General features: G+C 43.0%; 1 long non-coding RNA gene across 3 annotated transcripts; it reads left to right on the top strand.

Moving 5' to 3' along the window:
• Positions 1-16,939: 16,939 nt before the first annotated feature.
• Positions 16,940-23,061, top strand: LOC146504769 (uncharacterized). 3 transcript variants are annotated; one of them, XR_014877627.1, is made up of 4 exons: positions 16,946-17,251; positions 18,701-20,238; positions 20,629-20,751; positions 20,906-23,061. It is a non-coding gene; the product is annotated as an uncharacterized LOC146504769 (long non-coding RNA). The 3 variants fall into 3 exon arrangements; XR_014877626.1 differs by having other exon boundaries at positions 16,940-20,238; positions 20,836-23,061; XR_014877624.1 differs by having other exon boundaries at positions 16,944-20,238.
• Positions 23,062-24,544: the final 1,483 nt, after the last annotated feature.

Raw genomic sequence — 24,544 nt, 5'->3', positions numbered from 1 at the left:
TGCTTGCTCATAGGGGGTCATATGATTGTTGGGTTTTTCTCTGTATCTATGAAGCACCTTGAGGCGACTTTTGTTGTGATTTGGCGCTATATAAATAAAATTGAATTGAATTGAATTGAATTGAATAGAATCTACAGCAACAACATCAGAATCTCATTCAGACTGGGGAAGTGTAGTCAGACGGTAACAAAGAGAGGGAAGGTAATCAGAACTGAGTGCATTTTACTACCAGAAGGCAACATTACAGTCATCGAAGACATCTAGTATCTGGGAATCCCACAGGCAAATGGGACCATGAGCTACAGCCACCAAACACCTGCAGAGAGTAAGGCAAGTCCTGATGAGTTAGCTGAATAGGAAGAACAAGATTTTGGCAATCGACCCCTATACCCTGCGTGATCAAGGCATAGGTGTTGATTTACCCCTTTATCTGATCAGTGATCGGTTACGCTGCTGGGATAATCAGCTGGCCAAAGGAGGAGATAGCAGCCACTGACATCAAGACAAGGAAGGATGGAGGACTTCGAGCCAAATACAGCATCCTGAGATTGTACGCTAAGCAAATGGAAGGAGGCCGAGGGCTAGTAAGTGTCAGAGTGTCGTACAGTCCGCTGTGCAGGACTATACAACAAACAGAAGGATGGATACAACTGACTGACTTAGTGAGTACCTCATGCAGAAGAAACCCGAGAAGGAAGAGGAGGAAAGAGAAGAATCCATCATGTAAGGACAAGCTCTGAGCACCAGATCCATAGCAGAATTATACTACCGTATTTTTTGGTCGATGAACGGTTCAGTTTTCGTACACAAGGCGCATCGGATAATAAAGCGCAATAAGCAAAACAAAACAGTCAGATATGTTGTTGCAGTATATTAATGACTAACCTTGTATTGTGGATGGATTAGCATCCTGCCTCCAGCTTCACTGTGTTTATGTTATGCTGACATAGCTGTATTGCTAGCGATGACGTAGCACATCATTATATACCAGCTAGCCCAACTTCAGTAACCCTACAAACGTCACTGCTGTTTAGTTTTCTGTCTTTATTCATGTTGGAAGTGACAGCAGAGCTGTATGTTTGAATTTGTTTCAGAAATCTCTCAGTCAGAACATGCTATATCATGCTTAGGTGGAAGCTAGCGAGCTAACTTCCTGCTAACTTCCTGCTAACTTCCAACTCCGTTAAATTTAATAAATCCTGTTTTCATGGATGCCTGGATGTTAAACTCAATTGTTACACATGGTAAAGCAGCAACGCTGATCATTTTATTACAGATGAAAGAATTTAGACAGTTTTTAACTCTCAGGGATAATGCTCTGACAATCCATCAAGCGGTGCAACTTTGTAACTCACCAAAGTCGTACTAAAACATTTTTGACAGATTTCTGAGCGCCGTGTACGACATAAAATTGGTTGAGGTCAGTAAGCACAACCAGAATTCATACATAAGGCGCACTGACGATTTTTGAGAAAATTAAAGGATTTTAAGTGCGCCTTATAGTGCGGAAAATACGGTATAAAATTGATTTTTATTACATTTGCTAACTTGCCAAAAAAGACATAGAGGCTGCCTCATAATTTTAAAAAAATCTTCATGTCCTTAAGGAGCCTAAGGTTGGCTGAGCTAAGGTGTTTTCTTCTATAGAAAAATAAATCAGCAGAGATGTGCAATTAGACATTTGTGATGACCCACTCCACGTGGTTTCCCTTCCAGCCTGTTTATATAAATATTTATATTAGAAATATATAATATAATTATATAATATATAAAAGCCCTCAGAGCTCGTCTGTCATGTGCCTCTCCTCCCTGAGATGCCCTTCTTGGATTTTGGCTTGGGTATGCAAACAACATTGCATTTCATTTGTGCAGACATCTACACTGCTGAGTGTACTGACCTACACAGCCCATGGCCTGTTTGAATTCCTCTTTTGCTTTCTTTTTAATTAAAATAAACAGTTTCTTTTTTTTAATTGGCATTTTGTGTGTACATCTCCTGAGCTGATTAAACAAGACAGAAATAGAGATGGACTGTTACAAAAAACAAAAAACGATGTACGAGTTGTGCTTGTGTGTCAGCACACATATGGCAAGGTGTCTGCTGAGAGTCTGTGCCTTAATGGCATATATTAGAACATATGCTGTCCAATAAATAATGTACCAGGGCCGTAAGAGCCATGACCAGGGTGTGTGCAGACATTACATGCAGGAGACGTGACACCCAGGGACTTCTGACAGTTGAATTAATCATACAGGCCAGGAGGAGACTTTTGCTGTGATTTGGTGCTGTATAAATAAGACTGAATTGAACGGGGACAACAACAACAACATATCTTTTCTGGGTCACAAAAAATATCACTATTGTTATTACTAGGACTAGTATTCTGCCTAAAATAAAACTCACCCATAAATGGAGATTAAATGCAAAAAATAAATAACTGGAAAAGGTTCAATTTAATTTGATTTCATGACATGATAACGTTTGACGTTTATTCAGCTGTGTGAAAACCAAGGAGGAACCCACCCGATGGATTAATAAAGCTTTATTTCATCTAATCTAAGCTGATAACTTTGATCTCAGCCAAACCGATTTACTCCTCAACAAATAAAACACCAAAAAAAAAAGCCAAACAATAACATTTTTAAGTTATCCGAGTGACGTATATATCATGTTTAACCTGAGTAGCGAAAGAGCGTGGTGGGTCTGAAAACGATGAAGCGGGAGTCCGCTGCTCTCGCCGGGTCGAGTGACCATTGAAACCCCCGGCTTGCTATCGAGCGGGTGGATAACAGACGTCTCCTAAAACATCGAAGCACTTTTGCAAATATGCGATATCTTGATAAACAGAGCAGATATTTGAAGTTTACACAGCTACTTTCTCGCCTGAAAATATGTAAAAAGTTTATTTTGTGACCCAGAAAGAATAATAAGAGTAATTTTAAAACTTAGTAGTGGCCGCCATTGTTGGAAACTGCAGTGTGACTGGACCGCGCCATGAATTTTGGGATATGATGGGCCACGAGGGACACACTCGACCCATCCTTCAAATTCGGGGAAATGAAGGACGCATTTGTCGGCCGCATTCGAAGGAGTCGACGAATTGGGACAGCCTTCAGCGCGTCACTGTGACGTAATCGGCCTTCAAATGCGGCCTCCGGAGGATGCAGCCGACGTTTTGGGACACAGCTATGGTTGTCATTGCGCACCATAAATCTTCTAGCCCATTAGAAGATTTATTTTCAGCTTTGCTAATTTCCACTGCGAGTACAACCAGCTACAAGTTCCTGTCTTTATAGTTCAGCAAGACGCTCACACTCGTTAAAGGGTCACACCATAAATGGTGACAGGAAGTGACACACACACACACACACTGATGTTGTTCAGATATGCCTGCTTAAGACTGTCACGTGTATTTGTAATTGCATATTCATGTATGACAATAAAAAAGGCAGTAACGAGGGAGTCAGGTGAGGGGATCTACAGAGAGTGCACTCTTGTCTTGTTTTGTCGTGCAGTTGTTGGTCTTTTGTTCCAGCGGGGTTTTGTACTTGAATAAACCCAACAGTGTCAGTTTTCATGTTGATAATGAAAAGAGATGCTGTCAGGACCTTACCAATATCTCTAAGGCTTACTAATGAACTATGCTATTTTATATACAGAGTGAGCTTCTGCAGGTGCTGATGGTGTCAGCACCTCATACACACATTGTTATTTTCCATGGTTTAGATTATATTTTTAACCCCTCAGAGCACAGCTGTTTCCACCAGCCATCTACGTGCTAATCTTGGCTAACTGCGTCTTCACAACAGCTCTGTGGGCTTTTTATCCCACACAGCTGAAGATCTCACATTCCTTTAACCAGACTTACTCTGTAACGATCATACCTACATATATCAGAATCCTTCATTAATCCCTGGGGAAATGATGTGGTCACAGTTGCTCCAAGACAGCAAGGACAGTAACTGACTAAACTAAATAATACAACATATTACAAAGTTACAAAATATAACAAAATCTCTATAATATATACAAATAGCACAGTTATAAATATCCCAGTATATAACACAAATTAAATCTATGGTTGAAATTGAGGCGGCTCTCTTATCAAACTGTAAAACTTTGTTATTTCTCTGTAGCGGATGTGCAGATATTAACTGTGTACAACTACTGCAGTTTGTACTGTGTAGGGACGAATTGTGCAGTGACATATCCACAGGCAGGAGTGATTTCCTGTGTGGTTCAGTGGTGCCTTTGGGTGTCTCACTGAGTGTGCTCCTGTGACTGGCCACCATGTCACGGAGTGGGTGGGAGGTGCTGTCCAGCACAACCACAACATTACCGGCCTTGCAGATTAGTGTATTGAGTCTGTTGGCATCTGCGACCCTCAACCTGCTATGCAACGGCATAGAGGATGGCACTGGCCACAACAGGCTCATAGAAAATCCTGAGCATTATCTGAGAGATATTAAAAGGCCTTAGCTGCCTCACAACATAAAGACGGCTCTGGACCTTTTCTGTGCAGCCGTGTTTTTAACCCAGTCCAGAAGATGCTGCTCGTACCACAGCCTTCTGCACGCTCTCATCAGCCTAACTGATGCATCCTACCACCACAGAGTCATCAGAAAACGTCTGAAGATGGCAGGTGTCTGTGGTGTAGAGGAAAGGGGAGAGGATGGTCCCTTGTGGTGACCTTGTGTTGCTGATCTTCCACAGCACTGGGACCCCCTGCAGACTCATCATCAACAGTTTATGAACGACTCCACACAGCTGGGGGGCACAGGCCTTGAGGACACGGGGACTCACTCCGTCTGCTCCAGCAGCCTCGCCTGAGAGGAGTCTCCTCATTTGTCTCTGAACCTCGTCATGAACGAAAGTGATAGGTGGGGGAGGGGTGTCAGGACTTTCACAGGAGCCCATGGTGCAGTGTGGAGAGAGGGAGTGGCATGGCTGTGGATCACAGGCTGACTCCATGTAAGCATTAACAGTGAGCCTTAACTGCAGCGTTGAATCTGTTGAAGAGCAAATTAAATTTGTTGGCTCTGTCCTCACTGCCCTCTACTCCTCTGCTGTTGGGTGGCCTGAATCCAGTCATTTATGCCACTCCACACCTCACTCATGCTGTTCTGCTCAAGTTTCCACTCCAGCTTTCTCCTGTAGTTGTCCTTAGCCTCTGTGAGCTTGCCCCTCCATAATGCCTGAACCGTAGACTTGTAGTCAAGACCGCCTAAACCGAGACCAAGACAATACCAAGACCAGAGACCAAGTCAAGATAAAAAGACTTTAACTTTTGTGTGCTGTTGAGGACTGACATGACGGTACTGACTGGCCCCAAAGTAGGGATGGGTGCCATAATGGCATCAGTTCTGACATAAACGGTAGTAACCAGACCGAAAAGCAGCGCACATTTCGGTGCCTCATTTCGGTGCTTTATTTCGGTGCTTTTTTTTTCCTGAGCTGTGATACACTTCAGATTCTAGCCAATCATTTTACGTTTCCGAGGATAGTAGGCGGGTCCAGGTACGTACGTTCTTTTAGAGCAGAGCTACAGATTAAAAATGCCCAAGGTGAAGCGGTCAAAGTCTGGCTGTACTTCACAGCAAAAGATGCAAACTCAGCAGCTGCAACAAGTGCTTTAAGCTGATACTGTGATGCTGTCAAAGGAGGTAACACCTCAAATCTGATGAAACACCTGGCGACGCATAGCGTTTTTTTTAAAAGCCGAGAAATGCGCCGTATTTGATAGCTTGCTGCGAGACCTCACACCGAGCACATCTCCTGCGGGTGTGGTGCCTGTTATCGACCCGGAGTTAGCAACATCCCCCAAAAACCCGAAGAGGAGAGTCCTGGCCCCTAGCCCTGCCAGTGTAGCAGGAATGATGAGGATGATGATGCAGCAGCAGCCGTTCTTCTCTGCGTGAGTAGCTTAATGTTGTTCGTGTGTAATTTACGTTGAGTAGGCTAACCACGTTATTACATTAATGCATGTAAGGTGAACTAGCAAACACCATCATAGCTACATGTGGCTGTCTTCTAGTTTGATGGCAGATACTCCCTTCACCCTGGACAAAAAGGCTAAAATGACCAAAGAAAAAGTGGAAAACAGTTAAACATGAGAGGTTTTTGGACAAAGTTTGTTTTTTCCATTGTTTAAGCTGCTTCCAGCCAAGAGTGATACCATATATGCCCCATAGCTGCAGAAAAGGCTAACATTGTTATATTTTTACAAAAAACAGCTGAACATGAGAGGTTTTTGGACAAAGTTTGTGTTCTCCATTCTTTAAGCACCGGTTTGAGCACCGTTTAAGCACCGGCACCGTTTCAAAAGTACCGATTTGGTACTGGTATCGGATAAAACCTAAACGATACCCATCCCTACCCCAAAGTCATCTGACAAAACAGCAAACACCTCCAACAACTGTCTAAAGAATGGGAAATATGAAACTGTTTTCAGTTATACTTTATATATAGATAAAATTGTAACATCAAACTGAAGATTATAAACTTGAAATTGCATCATGTCCCATTGCAGTAGTACTAGCCAACTACACTGTATGATGTCAACTTCCCTGAAATGGATTAGGCCTGTCAACACAAAGTGATTTGTAGATGTTATTTAAAAGTCAATGGTCACATTTATTTAGTCAAACAACACCATTTTAAGTAAAATTCTGCAATCAAACAATATAAAGACATGCGCACACCTCACATGAATCAGATGCAAACTACAATTATTACATACCAATACAACTTGTGCATTAATAAGAATAAGAACAAGTGCTTAAAAGATTCTGACATCTTGATGTCTTCAGTGGCGTTCGATTACAACACACTGCCAATGAAATCAAGCCTGTTGTTCAGTAGGGCAGGAACAATAGAACACAGACATTATGAACAAATATATAATCAACAAACAGCATATTTTCAGAGAGGAGGGAGAGAAAACAGTTCACATTTTAAAACAGTGATTGATTGCACTTCAAGAAAACTAAAGATTGCAACATCTTATAGCCTAGCCATGCACGGTGGGGTCTCATTAAAATGCGTCCTCTACTAAAAACTCTCTCAACTGGGGCAGAAGAGGCAGGGACAGAGAGGACCCTCAAGGCAACACTGTGTAGACTGGGGAAGCCCACTCTCGGGTTGAAAACACTAAATTCTCTGTATCGCTGCACATTTCAGGGATGGCCCCGTGGTCAAGTGTGATCAGAGCCTTAACTGTCTGTAGGTGCTATTCCAGCGGGTGTTGTTTGCTGCTGGGATGGACTTATTGGAGCCAAAGTGTGACTCACACAAGTCTTTGTGGTTACTACTGCTGTGCAGCAGGGTTGTAAACTACCTGGCTTTGGCAATGGCTCTAGCTATTGCCTTTACCTATTTCACCCCATCATTGATTATGAGCTTCAGCGAGTGGGCGAAGCAAGAAAGACGTTCACCCGTTGACCATGCATCAGAATCTTCTGCATCCTCCCACATTGTTTCATCATCGAGGTCATCACTGCTGTCACCTTCAGGGTGCTCTACGTCTGGCATCCTGACTTTAAAGGCCCGCTTCATATTGGATGCATTATCCATCAGAATGTAGCTTATTTTATGGCCAATGCCATACTCCTCAACTATGTTGTCAAATGCTGAGGCGATTCGTTCTTCCCTGTGAAACGCCTCCATCCATCCATCCATCCATCCGTCCATCCATCCATCTTCATCCGCTTTATCTGGGGCCGGGTCGCGGGGGCAGCAGCCCAAGCAAAGATGCCCAGGCCTCCCTCTCCCCAGCCACCTCCTCCAGCTTATCCGGGGGAACACCAAGGTGTTCCCAGGCCAGCCGAGAGATATAATCCATCCAGCGTGTCCTGGGTCTGCCCCGGGGCCTCCTCCCGGTGGGACATGCCCGGAACACTTCACCCAGGAGGCGCCCAGGAGGCATCCTTGTCAGGTGCCCGAACCACCTCAGCTGGCTCCTTTCGATGTGGAGGAGCAGCGGCTCTACTCTGAGCCCCTCCCGGATGGCCGAACTTCTCACCCTAAAGTCTACAGTCAAGCAAAAATGATGGTAAACTGTAAGAGTCCTTCTTCTTGCAGGAAACATGAGCGGTAACTCCCAGAAAAGACCGAAGCCTCCGGTCACACCAGAGGTCTGTTGTTATTGCTACATCTGGCTGGATTTCCAGCGCTTTGATTATGTCACCCTTCACTTTGGTGACAAGGTGGTGTATCAGCTTCTCTGTCAAGGTGGTCCTAGACACAGGAGTGTATTTGCTATCCAGGACATTCAGGAAGTGTCTAAAATGTGGATTCTCAACGATAGACAGGGGAGAGAGCATCCAACTATAAGGTCCTGGAGGGGAAAATAAGTGGATGCTTGGAGCAAACAATGATAATTGAGGCTGTGTGGGATTGACCGCTATCATTGATGTTGCAGATCCTGCTTTGTACCCCAAGTACCTACAAGACAGGGAAATAGGAATCTGTAAGATATGTGTTTCTATTCAACCACAACAAACTGCTGTATCTTACAAGCACAGTAATTTTAAACCTATCAATGAGGGCAGGTCTTTGCATACAAAATAACCTAATCCAATCCAGTGTGACACATTTATAGATCATTAGGCATAGCAATAATGAAAATACTGGAGTGTTCAGGGTTGCAAGACCTTAAATAACAAGAACAAAAAAACGGTTGAATGAAATCTACAAAAAAAGAAAAATGTCTGTGCATTAACTTTGCATATTGCATTAAACCTCCTCATGCCAGTCAGCTATCAGACACAGCTGTATTGACAAGAAATGAACTACTCAAAGTCTGAAGTTACACCAATACAAAATAACTGTGTCTAATAATGACATGCTGCAGTAGCCCCTACACACTGGACGGGTTTAGCAGCACAACATAGTAGAAAACACCTAAACCGTGATAACCACATCAAACATGATCAATTTGTCGAATCAGTCAAAGATCCATAAGTTGGATTTTAGAACTTTAGGACTCAGTTTTGCCATCCGTGCTATCTGGACCAGAGCCATAGACCGCTCTGACCTGTGCTTCACTGTCGAGAACGCCGCTGTTAGCCTAGCAATGTTGTGGGGCACTCTTGAAACACCCGTCCTTCCTTACGAGTCAGCAACCACATAAATATGCCCATTAAAGTCGATAACAAACCACACCATACTAGCCCTTAAAGTGCTCACTGAAATGGTGATATATGATATACTGACTGACATATTTCTGCTCAATGAATTCACCAAAATACCTAAAGTTAGTGAAAACTGTTTAAGTAGCTGATAGCCACTGCTAGCGCTAGCTACCTGTACTTAGCATGTAACGTTAGTTACAATCTTCACAAGTTAAGTCTGCAGAGAGAGTTGCAAAAAAAAACCCTAAACAATTGATACCGTTTGAAGAACACATTATAAATAACAATATTACATAAACATGACCTGGTCATCTGAGGTTGGAAAGGTGGGTAGAAGAGTTTGAAGATGCATAGATGGCTACTGGCTAGCTTACCTTTGAGGGTGTTTGCGCTCCAGGTGCCTGGCGAAGGTTGAGGTAGTCCCGGCTCGGTCAAGGAGACTTTGCAAAATCTGCATTTTGCCGAATGCTTCTCTTTTGCATTTGCCGAAAACTCTTTGTGTTCTATGAACGCAAACTTTATGACAGACGAAGTCGCTCACATTTCTGTAACTTACTGACCTGGCATACTGCTCAATCTAACGGGTGGCATTTAGTTGTGTTTGAAGGGTGCGAAAGGCGAAATAATAATATGCCACAATGTGGAGGGATTTGAGTATGGCTGAGCCACTGTGTGTCGCTGTGTGAGAGCTGAGCAGCAAAAGGAAATTAAGTGAGGAGCCGGCTCTCGCTCAATGGGAGTCGACTATTCTGTTTCACTACAAAGCACTTTGTAAGCACGGCCCTTAGAGTTAAAGCTTTTGCGCATGACACATTATCGAACGTTACACTGTGTGTCATGGATACTGTTGACTCCAAATCTCCTGACCACTATGTTGATATGAGACAGCAAGACCGAGACAGCGAGACCAAGACAAGACCAAGACCAAAGTCCGCCGAGACCAAGACAAGACCAAGACCATGTAAAAGAGGACCGGTCTCGAGACATCCAACTCTAGTGAACCGTTCTCACCTCCTCTCTATTGTCCGGCTGAAGGCCCTCTTCTTGTCGTTGAGGAGGGCTTGGACTAAAAAAATATTGTTTTATCAGTCATAGACAATCTCAAATCAAATCAAATCACTTTTATTGTCACATCACATGTGCAGGTAAACTGGTACAGTACATGTGAGTGAAAGTCTTGTGTGCGAGCTTCACAATCTGGCAACATCAGACTGCGTATGATTATTCAGAAAAAAGTTAAAGGCTTTTAAGGAGAAAGAATAAAATATTAGGATGCTTTGAAATATGAAACAGTGGTCTTGGTGGGTATTTTCATTAGGAACAAAGTGCTAGTCACCCAGAATGTCTCTGTCAGGCACCCCTGAGTTTCTCAGGCCCCTAGGTCACCATTTGATAACCCTGACCTCTGAGAATAAACCTTCAGTCAGAATTTCCACAGTAACAACTGGGAGTGCTGCTCCATCTAGCCTAAACAAACACAGAGTAACCACTGCAGGCACCTGTCACTCATGAAATGCCACCATCCTCTAACCTGTAGTTTACCTCCAGTACTTAAGAAAACCGTGAGTGTAATACGAGGAGATGTGAGGAGTCAGCTGCTGTTTTCACTGGATGAGAGACTAGTCTCCCTCAATTCTGAAGCCAAAAGCCGCACCTAAGTTTCTGTTGTCCCAGGTTATTGACAGCACCTCAGTGTTTCAATCATCAAGGTCTGTGAGCAGCGTTTTATCTCTGACCTGACCACAGAGAGGTCTCTTACTGTGAAGGATCCTGCTAAGGACATACCTGTGCCGATGGGGCCCTCTGGTGTCAATGAGGCGAAAGTCCCATGTTGATCACAGCAGTTAAAAAGTGCAACAAGCGACACTATAGTGTTTTTATTTGCACATTGGTTCTATATTTTTCTTTGTTTTTTCATTATTTCTTTCTTATTCAAATGCACAATCAGAGGCAGAACATGCAAACATAGAAAACCCTTTGCTAACTAACAAGGTTATTATAGGTGACTAAAACAACACTATCAAATAAAACTAAATGTTAGTTAACTAAAATACAAATAAAAACTAACTGAAATGATTTTGTGAACTAAGTAAAATAAAATACAAATAGAGAGGAAATATATTTCGTTTTTGTAGTTTTTGTTTGTCTGTTAAAAAACAAACATGCCTGATCAGGCACTGATGATAATAATAAATAATAATAATAACTCTTCTGACCACTTCCTGCACCACCACCATTTTTTCCGAGTCCATAACAATGAAAGCAGAAGCAACTAATAAAAAAATGTCCCAAGCTGAATGTAGTAAAACCTGTGTCAGCACTCGCCTCCCAGGTGGTCTGTCTGAGAATCACTGCTTAAACTGCTGGCGCATTTCCAGAGGCTCGATGCATACATACACATCTCACACCCTCCTCGCTTTTATCTCTCACCTGTCAGTCATCCCATGGCTCCTGGTGCTTCGGGGGCTACAGACCTGTCAGAACTCCAACGCCCCATCAAAGAAAAATCCTCACTTCCATCCCAACCCCTACATTACCCCATCCTTCTTAGACCTGCCAAACAAAAATAAAGTAACAATGAAGAAAGAGTGGCCAGTGCTCCTGCTTTGCAGAACAGTCAGTGGATATCCAATTGTCACTCACAGTGTTGGGCCTTTAATCCTATTGTTTCTCTGACAGGATTACTCTCTGTGGTCCCTCTCTCCCTGTGGCTGCACACAGGAGAAAGGCCAGATTAAGGAGATTAGTGTCTATCCTCCTGACTTGTCAAACCAGGATGTAAGGAACCATTGACTCTCTTAGAAACCCTGAATGAGCAGAGGCATAGAGTTGCCTAAAGAAGTCATGAAAGGCAGTGAACAAGCCAAAATCCCTGAAAGGACGATGTGATTTGTTTGCTTTTGTTCCCTTCAACTGAACTGAAAGGTTCAAAGAGATGGCCATGGGGAGAACAGCAAGCCAGCAGAGAAGGAAGGACTCAGAGGAGGAAATTCAGAGTTTGACCAATTAGACTATGTCACTCTAAAGAAAATTATGATGGTCAGTTGAAGCAGGGTTATTCTGTTGACAGGGCCTATTATACTGGATCAAGGTCTACACTTAGCACTGGATATTATAGAGAAGACTTTTCCTCCATTCATTCTCAGTCAGAACTAAACTGAGGCCAGTGTGTCCAAGTCTTTATCCAGAGAGAACTGACATTTTCTTTGAAACTTTAATTGAAATCATACCGGACTAAAGGTGACATGTGTATTACACAATCTTTAATGGTCTACGTACATTAAAGCCTTTCTTTTTCTTGCTTATTTACGTGGTGTAGTGGTGGTTGGGGGCGGGACTCGGAACGTTAATAAGTGAAACCTTTCTTTTTTCATTTTCACATTTGGTGAATTTTAATGCCGATGCAAATCTTGGAAATGCTTCAGCTATGTGCCCTTTGATATTTCTATGCTCAAATGAATGGGACCTATACTATGAGAGAAATGATGCACCTCTCCCACTTTACAACACTGGCGACAGAAGTCGCGAACAGCAAGGAAAGTGACAAAACAAAGATCCAATCCCGGTTAGGAAAACAGGGGCAGACCAATGGCATCATGTAGGACCACTCTATGGAACGAATCGCTGAAGTTGGGCTGAGCTTGTTTCGTTTTGGCTAACCCTACTGGGCGACGCTTTGTTGACAAGGCCACTGTTAAGTGGCAGTTCAGTTATTAATAATAATGAAGGTGATGGGGTCACTGAAGCGCAACGCTGGACAGAAAAGGCCACCAACGTCCATCACAGTGACAGAGGTAGTAGCCAACATAAAGTCAACTGACTTTTTTCAACAGCTTTAATGTGTGTGCCCTCTGTGTGCCCGTGTTGTGCCAAAAAGTGATCGTCTACCAGAAAGTCATCGCCGTCCGCAGGAGTGCGTGCAGGTGCTTAAAGCTGTAGCGCCCAGATTACTTGCATAGACAGCTACTTCTGGGATCAAACTGATATAACGTGCAAAAAAACACATTCATGCCTTTGTTATTAGGCAAAGGTATGTATTTATGGAACTTTAACATTTCTTGTAACTGAATTATGACGGTTGTCAGAAATTTGTTTTCAGTGTGTAGCACAGTCACCAATGACTAAAGGCAGCACGATGTTATAATTAATGCCTACAGGTGTAGTGTGTCTGCTCTTGCTGTTTATATTGGTTAAAAGAATAATGTCTGAGAACATGGAGTAAATAAGACAACAGCAATGGAAGTAAACAGAGCAGAAACAACTTTGGGTATAGTGGAGGCTAAACACCAGGAAACCAAAGAACTCTAGATAGATATTCTAGATAGGTATTTCTCCAGCTTCTCGTGATCCTTCTTCCTGATGTTGCTGTCATTCAGTATCACTACATTAATCACTACGGCCGCTACTGTCAACCACCACTATGTCCGGTTGGTTAGCCACCACAATTTTGTCCGTCTGTATCTGGAAGTCCCACAGGATCTTAGCTCGGTCATTCTCCACCACCTTTGGGGGCGTCTCCCATTTTGACCTCGGGACTTCCAGGCCATACTCGGCAGAGATGTTCCTGTACACTATGCCGCCCACTTGGTTATGGTGTTCCATGTATGCCCTGCCTGCTAGCATCTTGCACCCTGCTGTTATGTGCTGGATTGTCTCTGGAGCATCTTTATACAGCCTGCACCTGGGGTCTTGCCTGGTGTGATAGACCCCAGCCTCTATGGATCTTGTACTCAGAGCTTGTTCTTGTGCTGCCATGATTAGTGCCTCTGTGCTGTCTTTCAGTCCAGCTACCAGCCACTGGTAGGATTTCCGTAGTCGGTATCTGTAGCCAGTCTTGTTAATGATCTCACTGAGGGGGTTCAGGCCTATGCAGAACAGCAGCAGGGACAGAGCATCTCCTTGGTAGATCCCACACTTGATGGTGACTTGTGCTATGGACATGAAGTTCACCCTACCAGCCAACCTCAGGACTCCACGCATGCTCACATGAATGCACATACATCTGCACACATCCAGAGAAAAACTCCCCCAAAGAAACGAAATTCCAAGAAATCCAAACACGGAAATGCTTGCACACACATGTGATTATGCGTGCAGGTACACCCTACAAGCCAACGTCAGGACTCCACGCATGCACAAATGAATGCACATACATTGGCACACATCCAGAGAGAAACTCCCCCAAAGAAACCACGTTCACAGAAATCCAAACACGGAAATGTTTGCACACACTTGTGATTATGTGTAGAGGTCCACCCTACCAGTCAGCCTCAGATCTCCATGCATCCACAGGTGAATGCACATACATCTGCACACAACCAGAGAAAAACCTCCTCAAAGAAACAAAATTCCAAGAAATCTAAAAATTGGAAATGTTTGCACACACTTTTGATTATGCGCAGAGGTCCACCCTACCAGCCAACATCAGATCTCCACACATGCACAAATGAATGCACATACATCTGCACACATAGAGAGGAAAAACTCCCCCAAACAAACCAAATTCCAAGAAATCCAATAACGGAAATGTTTGCACACAGTTGTGATTATGTGCAGAGGTCCATCCTAGCAGCCAGCCTCAGATCTCCACGCATACACAAACTAAGGCACATAAGTCTGCACACATCCAGACATTAACAGATACACACACATGGCCACCCTTTATATCGGTGGACCTCCACCAGGCCTCACTGCACTCCTCTTCTCAGAGAAACCCTCAACAGAAGAGTTGAGAAACACAAAACTTGTGAGATCTGAATGTCCTGGTGAGTCTCCACCTGTTACAGGTGGGTGCTGCCTGGACTGTCTCAAGACAGCCAAGACCAGGTGCACCACAGACACTTCAAACCTCATCTCAGGACAAAAACTAAAAGAACAACATAAACAAGGAAAAAAATTGCCTTAGAAACATGCAGGGTTAGAGGAGACGGCAGCCGTGTAGAGGTGAGCCTGTGTGAGTCCTTTTTCTTTTAGTGAACAACAGAAAAACAGAAAAAAGAAAGAAAACTTACCTTAAAAATCTGTAGGGTTGTTTTCTCTGAGACATGTTGGAATCTGTAAACAGTTACTCCGAAAAGGATCCAGATGTTTCAAAATACTTCTCTGGTGAACGTTTCAATTCTGCGAACATAAATGCTGTGATTAATGGACTAAAAGTCATCGCTTCTCACCCCTATTTATGGATTCAAGGATCAAAGGATCAAATTGGTGGTAAGATTCTAAATATATGTGATGTCATAATCCTGTTAGTTTGGAATACACAGAACAATAAGCACAGTTGTACAGACACATACACACACTCCCAAAAACTAGCCAGCCCTCATGAGGAGGTTGCGACGCCCTCCAGGTGCGGGAAAGAAAGCAGGAAAAACCAGGAGTGGGCCGCCTCACCGCTCTTTACATTAATGGACCGCCCCAAAGAAATCCAAACATGGAAATGTTTTCACACACTTGTGATTATGTGCAGAGGTCCATCCTAGCAGCCAACCTCAGATCTCCATGCAGGCACACATTAATGGACATACATCTGCACACATCCAGAGATAAACTCCCCCAAAGAAATCCGAACATGGAAACTTTTGCGCACACTGCACACACATTCAGAGTTCATAATGTACTGGTGAGTCTCCACCTGTTACAGGTGGATGCAACCTGAACCGTCTCAAGACAGACGAGACCAGATCCACCAAAGAAACTGCAGATGTGAGGACATGCGTCTTTTTGAAATATATAAAACAATAAACACGGTCGTGCAGACACATACACTCACACAGGCTGCGAAAGCCAAGCCAGCCCTCGTGATGGGGTGGACCTCCTCCAGGCCTCACTGCCTTCCCCTCCTGAGAGAAACCCTTTATAGAAGAGTTGAGAAAGACACAATTTGTGAGGTCTGAATGTTCTGGTGAGTCTCCACCTGTTGCAGGTGAGTGCAGCCTGGACTGTCTCGAGACAGACCAGATCAGCTGCACCACAGACACTTCATACCTCATCTCAGGAGAAAAACTGAAAGAACAACATAAAAAAGGAGAAAACCGACCTCAGAAACATGGCCAACATCTGTTTGATTAGACTAACAAATAATGGTTGACCATTTTCAGCTGCTCGCCTAACCTTCAGTAGTTGTTGGAGGTCATTGAAACGCTTAGGTTTTATATATCCAGTTTCCTTGGATTGATAATCTGTCTCGTATTGAAATTGTTCTTTGGTCAGTTTTACCTGTTGCAGAATTTCAGGGTCGCTCTTGTTGACTTTAATAGCCACGATCTGTCTGTTTGCTCTGTGAATTGGTTAGAAACAAAACTGAACTTGTTTTGGTTTCTTTTGTAAAATGCTCTGAAAACATCTGGAAAGGGTTTGGGTTGGTGTCAGGTCAACGTCCGTTATGCCATAAAGTATAATGGGTGAGCGCTCGTATTATGGGTTTTAAATCAAAGCAAAGCTACCGCGTCACAAGGGATCAAAGTGATTCTGATGTATGCGCAGGCGCACACACACGTTTGTTTGTGTAATATTGTTCACACTAAATTTGACCGTAGGCAATTTAATATGAGTCAATCAAAGAAAATGTTAGTTTTGGAGAATTTTGAAATTACGAAACTGACAATTACGAGAATTTTTGTTCGTGTATTTTTTTTTCTTTTGCATAACATGTCGAGCTTTTCTGTATATAGCCATGTCGTAGATTTCGGAGCAAACAAGAAATTGATGAAAATGTTCTCTTTTATTTTAACAATCATCAACTGCATATGCAGGTTTCGTACGGGTGCTTGAAATCCTTGAAAAATCTTGGATATATTGTAGTGCTTCTATTTCGGACTTGGTGCTTAAAACGTCTTGAAACTGTATTTCATTCACCACAAATAACTATCTGATTGAATAGTTTTCTTATCAGATAGAGAAATAAAATGGCAAAGTCTAAAAGCAACATTTCTCTGCCTGGGCTGCCTTGTACCTCTGCACGTCAGTCTGTTTCAATGTGTGACCCCCCCTCCCCGAAAAGTCGGGGGTGAGCGCACTAACGTGCCTGGAGGCCGTTTTAATGAGTGTTTGCTGGAAAACGAAAAATACAAGAAGGAGTCTGCAAGAAGGATTTGTACGTTTTCACTGTGGAGGAGTTTGCGTAAGTCCTAGTAAATCATTTTCTCCAGTGTGGACGTTACACATGCTAATTTTTAAAATCGTTTTTATTATTTTGCTAGCTAGCAAACTCGCGGGATAAATGATTGAAATGCACTCAGTGTGATGCAATACGGTGCCGCTATTCTAACAGTTAGTTATTGCAGGGTAATTTCTGGAATATGCTGTGAATTTAACCAAGATTACACAGCAGTAGCAGTAATGCGAGTTACTTCCCCAAAGTGAAAGCTTTAAACGTTAGCCCGATGCTAAACTAGCCAACTCAAGCTTTCTGATTGAAGGCTAAAAGCAGCGTTGTCACCAAGTAAACAGAATATTGATTCTATTTTGGTGTATTGCTGCAGTTTTTTCAAGTATTAACTTGGTGCTTTTGGCAACCTTAGGGGGAAATAATGGTAATATGACTGATCCATATGGACACAAAGAATATCGACTTTTTTGTGCTACCGAAGTTCCGTGGCTTTCATTCAAAATCTGTTTATCGTTAAACAACTTGAAGATTATAATGGCTTCAAACTCACATTGAGGCCTGTGGGGCACTATCAGCCACTGAAACAGTAGACAAATGAATATTTCATACCTTAAGGCTGCCTGTTTATTTAAGGGAGATGAACAATACATTATAATTGTATATAATAATATCACAGATGATAGATTAAATAGGTTTTTGATAGATGCTTGTGCATTGTTAAAGTCTTATATGTTGAATTGATCTGAGTATGTCATCTGTTCAAAGCCTCTCCCAGTCAGTGCTGTTCTCTATGCCTGTCTTACTCTACATGATCTTTTTTAACATCAGCATGCTAAAGGACTTGTTTGGAAGAGACTGCTATTTTATACGCTAAAATATGTTTTTCTTCTGGTTGGTGAAAACACTTTATTATCCTCTAATAGATTTTTTAAATGCTTGGTGATGGTAGTACCCAAAACTAGCTGCATCAGGTACTTCCCTGTGTATTTGGAGAGGATCAGAAGTCCCAGGAATAAAAAAGCAACTAATTATTTATCTGCACAGCCGTACAAGTGGCTGACTGCTAGTTTGTTCCTCTGAGGCCGTGTCCTAGTCAGTGTGTCTCGCTAGATTTCTCTCTCTTCTGTTAATTGAGCCTTTTTGTTTGTTTTGTGCAGTTCTGGTTAATAAGTGAAATTAATAAAAGCCGCAGAAATATTTTCATTGCATTTCTGTTTGTTCTGTACTTGCTAACTGTCAGTTCAGAAGAAAATGTAGCTGCTGTTTGCCAACAAACTCAGTTCCTTTGCCCGATAATTTCCTTCAAAAAAATGCCTACATATATATTTATAAGCTGAGTTATTATATAGCTGAATAATTATATCTTTCAATTCATAACTAATAATGTTTTATTTTAAATTTGTGTCTTTTAGCTTCTTCTGCTTATTATTGTTATCCATCCATTTTCTTCTGCTTATCAAGGACTGGTTTACCCGGGCAGCAGCCTAAGCAGAGAAGCCCACATCTCCCTCTCCCCAGCCACCTCCTCCACTTCTTCTGGGATAACACCAAGACATCCTCAGGCCAGCTGAGAGATATAGCCTCTCCAGAGTGTCCTAGGTCTGCCCTGGGCCTCTTTCTCCTTTTCTCATCAGCCTCTCTTCAACGTGTAGGAATAGCAGCTCTACTCTGAGCCCCTTTTGAGTAACTGAACTCCTCAGCCTGTCTTTAAGGGAGAGGCAACACCCTTAGAGAAAGCTCGTGTTTTTCATCTGTCAGTCCTCTGCTCACCTGTCCCCAAACTCGTAAACAAGAGAAGATTAAAGTCCTCCGCTTGATGCTGCAAGTCATTGTTTTTTATTGTCTTTTTCTTAATATATTCAGATCATTCTAAAAATATCTGTACAACAGTTTGTTTATGCAGTCAGCATTTGTATATATACAGCAGTATTCTCAAACAAGCAACAGTGAACGCACCTGTGTGAGGCAAATTCCACAATCACAGTTCAATCAGTCCCCCCACCCTGACACTTTTTTCCACTTTAAGTGAGGAAATGGAATTAAATCTGACACATCTTTATCTTTTTTGGACATATCAACATATCTTTTTAAGGTTAAGAGAATATGGTCATCAGATTGGAGAAGCTGAACAATCAGAGCTGTGATAATGATATTTAAGGATATTTAAGGTGTGTTGACTGGTTCATAACGTCAGCTCATGTGAGAAAACATCCCATGCTAAAAGTTGCCGCTAGCTGCTGGTTGATGGTGAATTTATTGTGTGTTTCCACCGTCTGTACAGATGAAGAGTAGCAGAGCTGGAGATGAGGCAGGAGGAAGAGTTGACTCAATTCAATTTCAGTTTATTTATATAGCGTTAATCACAACAACAGTCACCTCAAGACACTTTATACTGCAAGGTGGAGGCCCTATTGTAATACAGAGGAAACGAAATGATCAAAACAAGCCCTTTTGAGCGAGCACTTGGTGACTGTGGGAAGGAAAAACACCATTTTAACTGGAAGAAACTTCCAGTAGAAGCAGGTATAGGGAGGGGCAGCCTCTGAGGACTGGTTGGGGTTGAGGGGAGGGAGAAAGGACAAAGGACACGCTGTGGAAGAGAGCCACTCTATGAGCTGTTCATTCAGTTTGTGGTTTAGCTCGACTCCATGACGTTTCTGAACTAATGCTTTGCTCAATTAATGTTGCAATGAATTATGGGTGGATTTTACTGATATTCTATCTTTATGTTGTCACCAAACACATCTACAGATTTAGGATTAGCTACAGGCTCCTCTACCCCTGCTAGCCCTTCTGTCCTGCCCAGGATGGCGCCCCTGGTGCCCCCTCATAAGGTCCAGCAGTCCTACTGTCCATCCAACAGCTCCTTCTCCCCTCTTACAGCCCCTATGGGAGCTCCATCTGTGGTGGCTACAGGCCTTACAGCTACAGCTACGGTGGCGGCTACAGCCTGGGAGGATACAGACACACACCTCACCTTGAGGACGTCCCCCCAGCAGGTTTGTGCAGCAGGCTGAAGAGATGGAACAGCAAGCACTCACATATTCATATGAGTACATTTAGTTGTTTTGAGAGGTGTACTCAACACAGGACAGTGGCTGCAGGTGCTGATTGTTTTGAGTTCAAAGTAATTAAGGCTGCTGTTGCAAAGTTTGATAATAGAATCTGAAGCTGGTAATGTTCAGGGCTGCAGTACACGTGTAAAGATGAGTCTGCTTGTATGACATCATATGTGCCTTTGTGTAACTCAGTGGCAAATAAATTGGGTACCATAGCTCCATATGCCATTAGTTACTTTACAAGTGTAAGGAAAAGCAGAAGGACTTGTTTTTGGTTAAGACCAGTTAAAATGATGAATGTCTTTCATTCAGTTTCCTTGCTTGGTTTAGACACTAACTGGGCGAGCGAGGAGGACGACCACGTGGTGGCCAGAGGAGAATATGACTTTACAGCTGCTTCTCAGGAGGAGCTTTCTATGCAAGCTGGAGAGATGCTCAACCTCGCTCCTAAAGGTGATGAGCTTTTTACTGGCTGCAGGACATTTGATTCTGAGTGCTTTGACCCAAAACCTTCTATTTTTGTTTTCCTTATCTTAGAAATAACAGATGAGGGCTCTTCTTTTGTGTGAGCGTGCCCCATGTTTACAACTATCTCCCTCGTGTTTAGAGCTACAGCCCCGTGTGCGTGGCTGGCTCCTGGCCAGCGTGGACGGTGAGACCACCGGCTCGTCCCAGCAAACTACGTTAAGATCCTCAGCAAGAGAAGAGACCGCCGGGCCACAGATGTGGAGAGGCTCGCTCAGGCCCAGCAGGCGAACACGCAGGCACCCCAAACAACCTCAGCTGCACAAATCTGTGTCTCTCCTGCAGCCCATAAACGTACAGCATCTACCCGCATCATGTACAGTACATGAAGGACCCGTCTCGTCAGATTCATTAGGCTCAGCTGTGTCCCCCTCCTGTGTTTCCTCGTTTCCCTCTGTGTGTATTTATAGTAGTGATGGCCAAACAAAGCTTTCTGAAGCTTGTGTTGAAAAACGATTCATTACTGGAAGCTTTTTAACACAGTCCTCTGTGGTGACATCTGCTGGTCAAAAATATGAAGAGCAGCTTGAATCTACAGAAAAACTGAACTGCTTCATTATGATTGCCCACTCTGCAGAGTGGAATTCACAATTCACAATTGGACGTCACTGATCACGTGACTGTGGCCAAACGAATCGAGCATCGACAGAGTGCTTCTGAAGCGGTGTGTTGGTGTTTTCGACACACGCGCCGGAGCGTCAGCTTCAAGCGGGCCATCACTAATTTATAGCATTCGTGCTCTTGTGTGCGTTACTGGTCCGTCTGTGTTCCTCCATGCTGTTTTTCCTGCTTGTCATCGTGTTTTAACTCCATTCCCTCGTGTCCAGGTTTCTTATCTGGTTCTCAGCTTTCCCAGTTTCCTAGTTTTGTTTCTCGCCTCCCTCGCCTTTGTTTGTATGTCACTCTCCATAAATAAAGCTCACTCACATCAGCAGTGCCTTCATCTTGGGTCCTCCATTCATATCTCAACACGCAAACCCTGACATTTATTGTGTAGTTACATACTGCTAGGAAGTGCTGACAAAATATGAAATTATGATGCTGTTTATGTAGAGGCACAGTACCAACACAGAACAGCGGGGACACAGAACCAAAACCTAAGAACTAACATCACACATCAAGAAATCAAAGATTAATAAAACAAAACAGAAAACACTGAGCCAGCGACCCAGGACCGTGACATTCAGTTTCTCAAGGAGGAATCAAAGCAAACATTTGTTTCTTTTTATGAATAAGAGATTTCCTTTATGGGTTACGTGATGGTGTAAGTTCCAGCACAGCTCATTTAGTGTGCAGAAGTGCTCCGAGGCCCCTATGAAACACATGATTGAAAGAATCTAATAAATTAGAGGGTGCAGTAGCTGTAGTATGACTTTTTGTTCTCCTGCTGCATGACGACTTTACTTTTTTCTTTCTTTTGGTGGGAGGAAGTCGACATCTCAGTCCATTGTGACGTGCAGATCTTTGACTGGCTTATGAACTCCGTCAGGAGGAACTCAGCAGGAGAGGGAAACAAGGACCAACAAACCCGGCTTGGTAAAAAGGAACAAGAACAGAAAAAATCAACATCATTACACATCCCTGAGCTGTCATTTACACCACCTGTGGCGCTTGATTTATTGGTCACTAAACGTGGTGTGTGTTTGGTGCGTCACTGGCTGCGTGTTCTCTGTTATTTGTTGGTCGTGGAGTTTGGGCGTTGATATTTGACATCACAGCAGAGAAGCGAGTCTGGCATTGATATTTGACATCACAACAGAGAAGCGAGTCTGGCATTGATATTTGACATCACAACAGAGAGACTGGATGTGATGTCAGAACCCTCTAAATCGTGTAATTTACAGATATTTAATTCCAATGATTTGACTGCATCATTGTGTCTTTGAGTTATGACCCAAACTCTCTTTCAACTTTGTGAATAAATTCACGTCCCCCTGTGACCTCATAATTACACCACAGTTCAGATGGCATGAATGAGTCATGAGGTCACACCAACAGTGACAACATCAAACATGTAACATCAAACATGTAACATACACCCTAAGACTGATCCTGCTTTTTACTCCTTTGCTATGATTTAATTTGATATTATGTAGCCATGGAGACAGTTTGCATAGATTAGAATGTTAGATTCCTGTGATGTCATCAATGCCCGATGTTTTGTTTTAATGTCTTGTGATAGTTCTAAGTGCAGACAAAGTCAGAGTTCAAGTGAGTTTAGTCCAATTTTGATCCAGTTTCTGACATGTGGTCAAAATCTTGGCCGACCTTTACCACACCACGTGCTGTGGGTGTGCGTAAATATCTAGGTGAGTAAAGTCTCCTTTACCTGTTAAATTCAATTTGTTTTGTCTCTCTGTAGAGGACTTTGAAGAAAAATTCGAGGAGCAGGATAAGCTGGGTGAAGGAGGCTTTGGGACTGTCTTCTTTGGAAAACGCAGAGAAGACAATTTCCCAGTATGGCTTCTTATGTGTGCACTTTACAATTCTTCTAGTTCCTCCTGTTCTCTTTTTCTAAAACACATTTTCTCTGTAATGCAGGTGGTGATTAAGCATGTTGCTCAGTTTTTAGTCAGCTACCTACCAGTGGTAAGAAATGTTTGTCTTTTTCTGTTGTTTTCCCCCAACGTGTACCTCAAACAGCCTAAATTCATCGATTTTGGTATTGGAGTCCCTTTTAGACCAGAAGCAGTCACACGAAGAAATGGTAGGTCGTCAGCCTCACTGTTTAAATGTCCTTGCCTGCCCACAGGCTTAGAGTCCACATGAATTCCTTACCATGAATAATTACTCTCTGGATTTTAGGGACCAAATCAGCAACTTATGTTAGTTCTTTTTTAACTTGTAGTTCTAAATTAGAAGATTATTGTGATATTGAAATATAAAAATAAAAGTATGGTAAGTATGACTGCACAGGGGCTTTGTGGCCTGGCTGCAGAAGTCACTGGATAGAAAGCTGCTGACGTTTCACTGCATCCTGCACCAAGAGGCATTGTGTGCGCAAACCTTTCCTCTAGAATGCACAGAGGTCATAAATGTTGTCATTCAGATCATCAATAAAATAATGGCAAAAGGTTTAAATGCTCTCCACCTCATTACTGGATGAGGTGGAGAGCATTTACCCTGATCTCCTGCTGTATGACAGAGTCCTGCTGTCCAGAGGAGAGGTGCTGAAACGCTTTGCTGCATGTAAGATAAGATAACTCTTTATTGTCATTGCACAGTCATACATAGTACAGTAGTACAATGAAATTGGAAAATGTCTGGGAGAGGTGAAAGTTTTCATGAGCAGCAAAGGGCTCGCCTTTTCTGCGCTGGAACAGCCAGAGTGGCTGAAAAAGCTGCACTTTGTGGACATTACAGCGAACCAGAAGAAGCTGAATACAAGTCTTCAGGGGAGAGGAGGCACAGCGTTACACATGCTGGAGGAGGTGTTAGCGTTTGAGTGCAAACTGACAGTTAATAAATTCAGAGCATTTGCAGTCTGCAATCACCACAGTTATTTGGGAAATAATTCCACGAGTTCAGAGAGGAAAAACCCACATTATCCTTCCCCATCACTGCCCTGACCATCGATCCATCCCTGTTAAATGTGACTGGATTTTCAGGTGATACTGAGAACCTTGTTTGAAACATGGAATGCCATCCCGACACATAAACATGAAGAAATATGCATTTGGAGTCCTGACGATCTTCAGATCCACATACGTATGTGAGCAGC

This window comes from Neolamprologus multifasciatus, chromosome 13 (assembly GCF_963576455.1).
Source record: "Neolamprologus multifasciatus chromosome 13, fNeoMul1.2, whole genome shotgun sequence".
Taxonomy (NCBI): domain Eukaryota; kingdom Metazoa; phylum Chordata; class Actinopteri; order Cichliformes; family Cichlidae; genus Neolamprologus; species Neolamprologus multifasciatus.
Note: the sequence above shows the minus strand (reverse complement) of the source record. Positions and strands in the feature narration are given on the sequence as shown.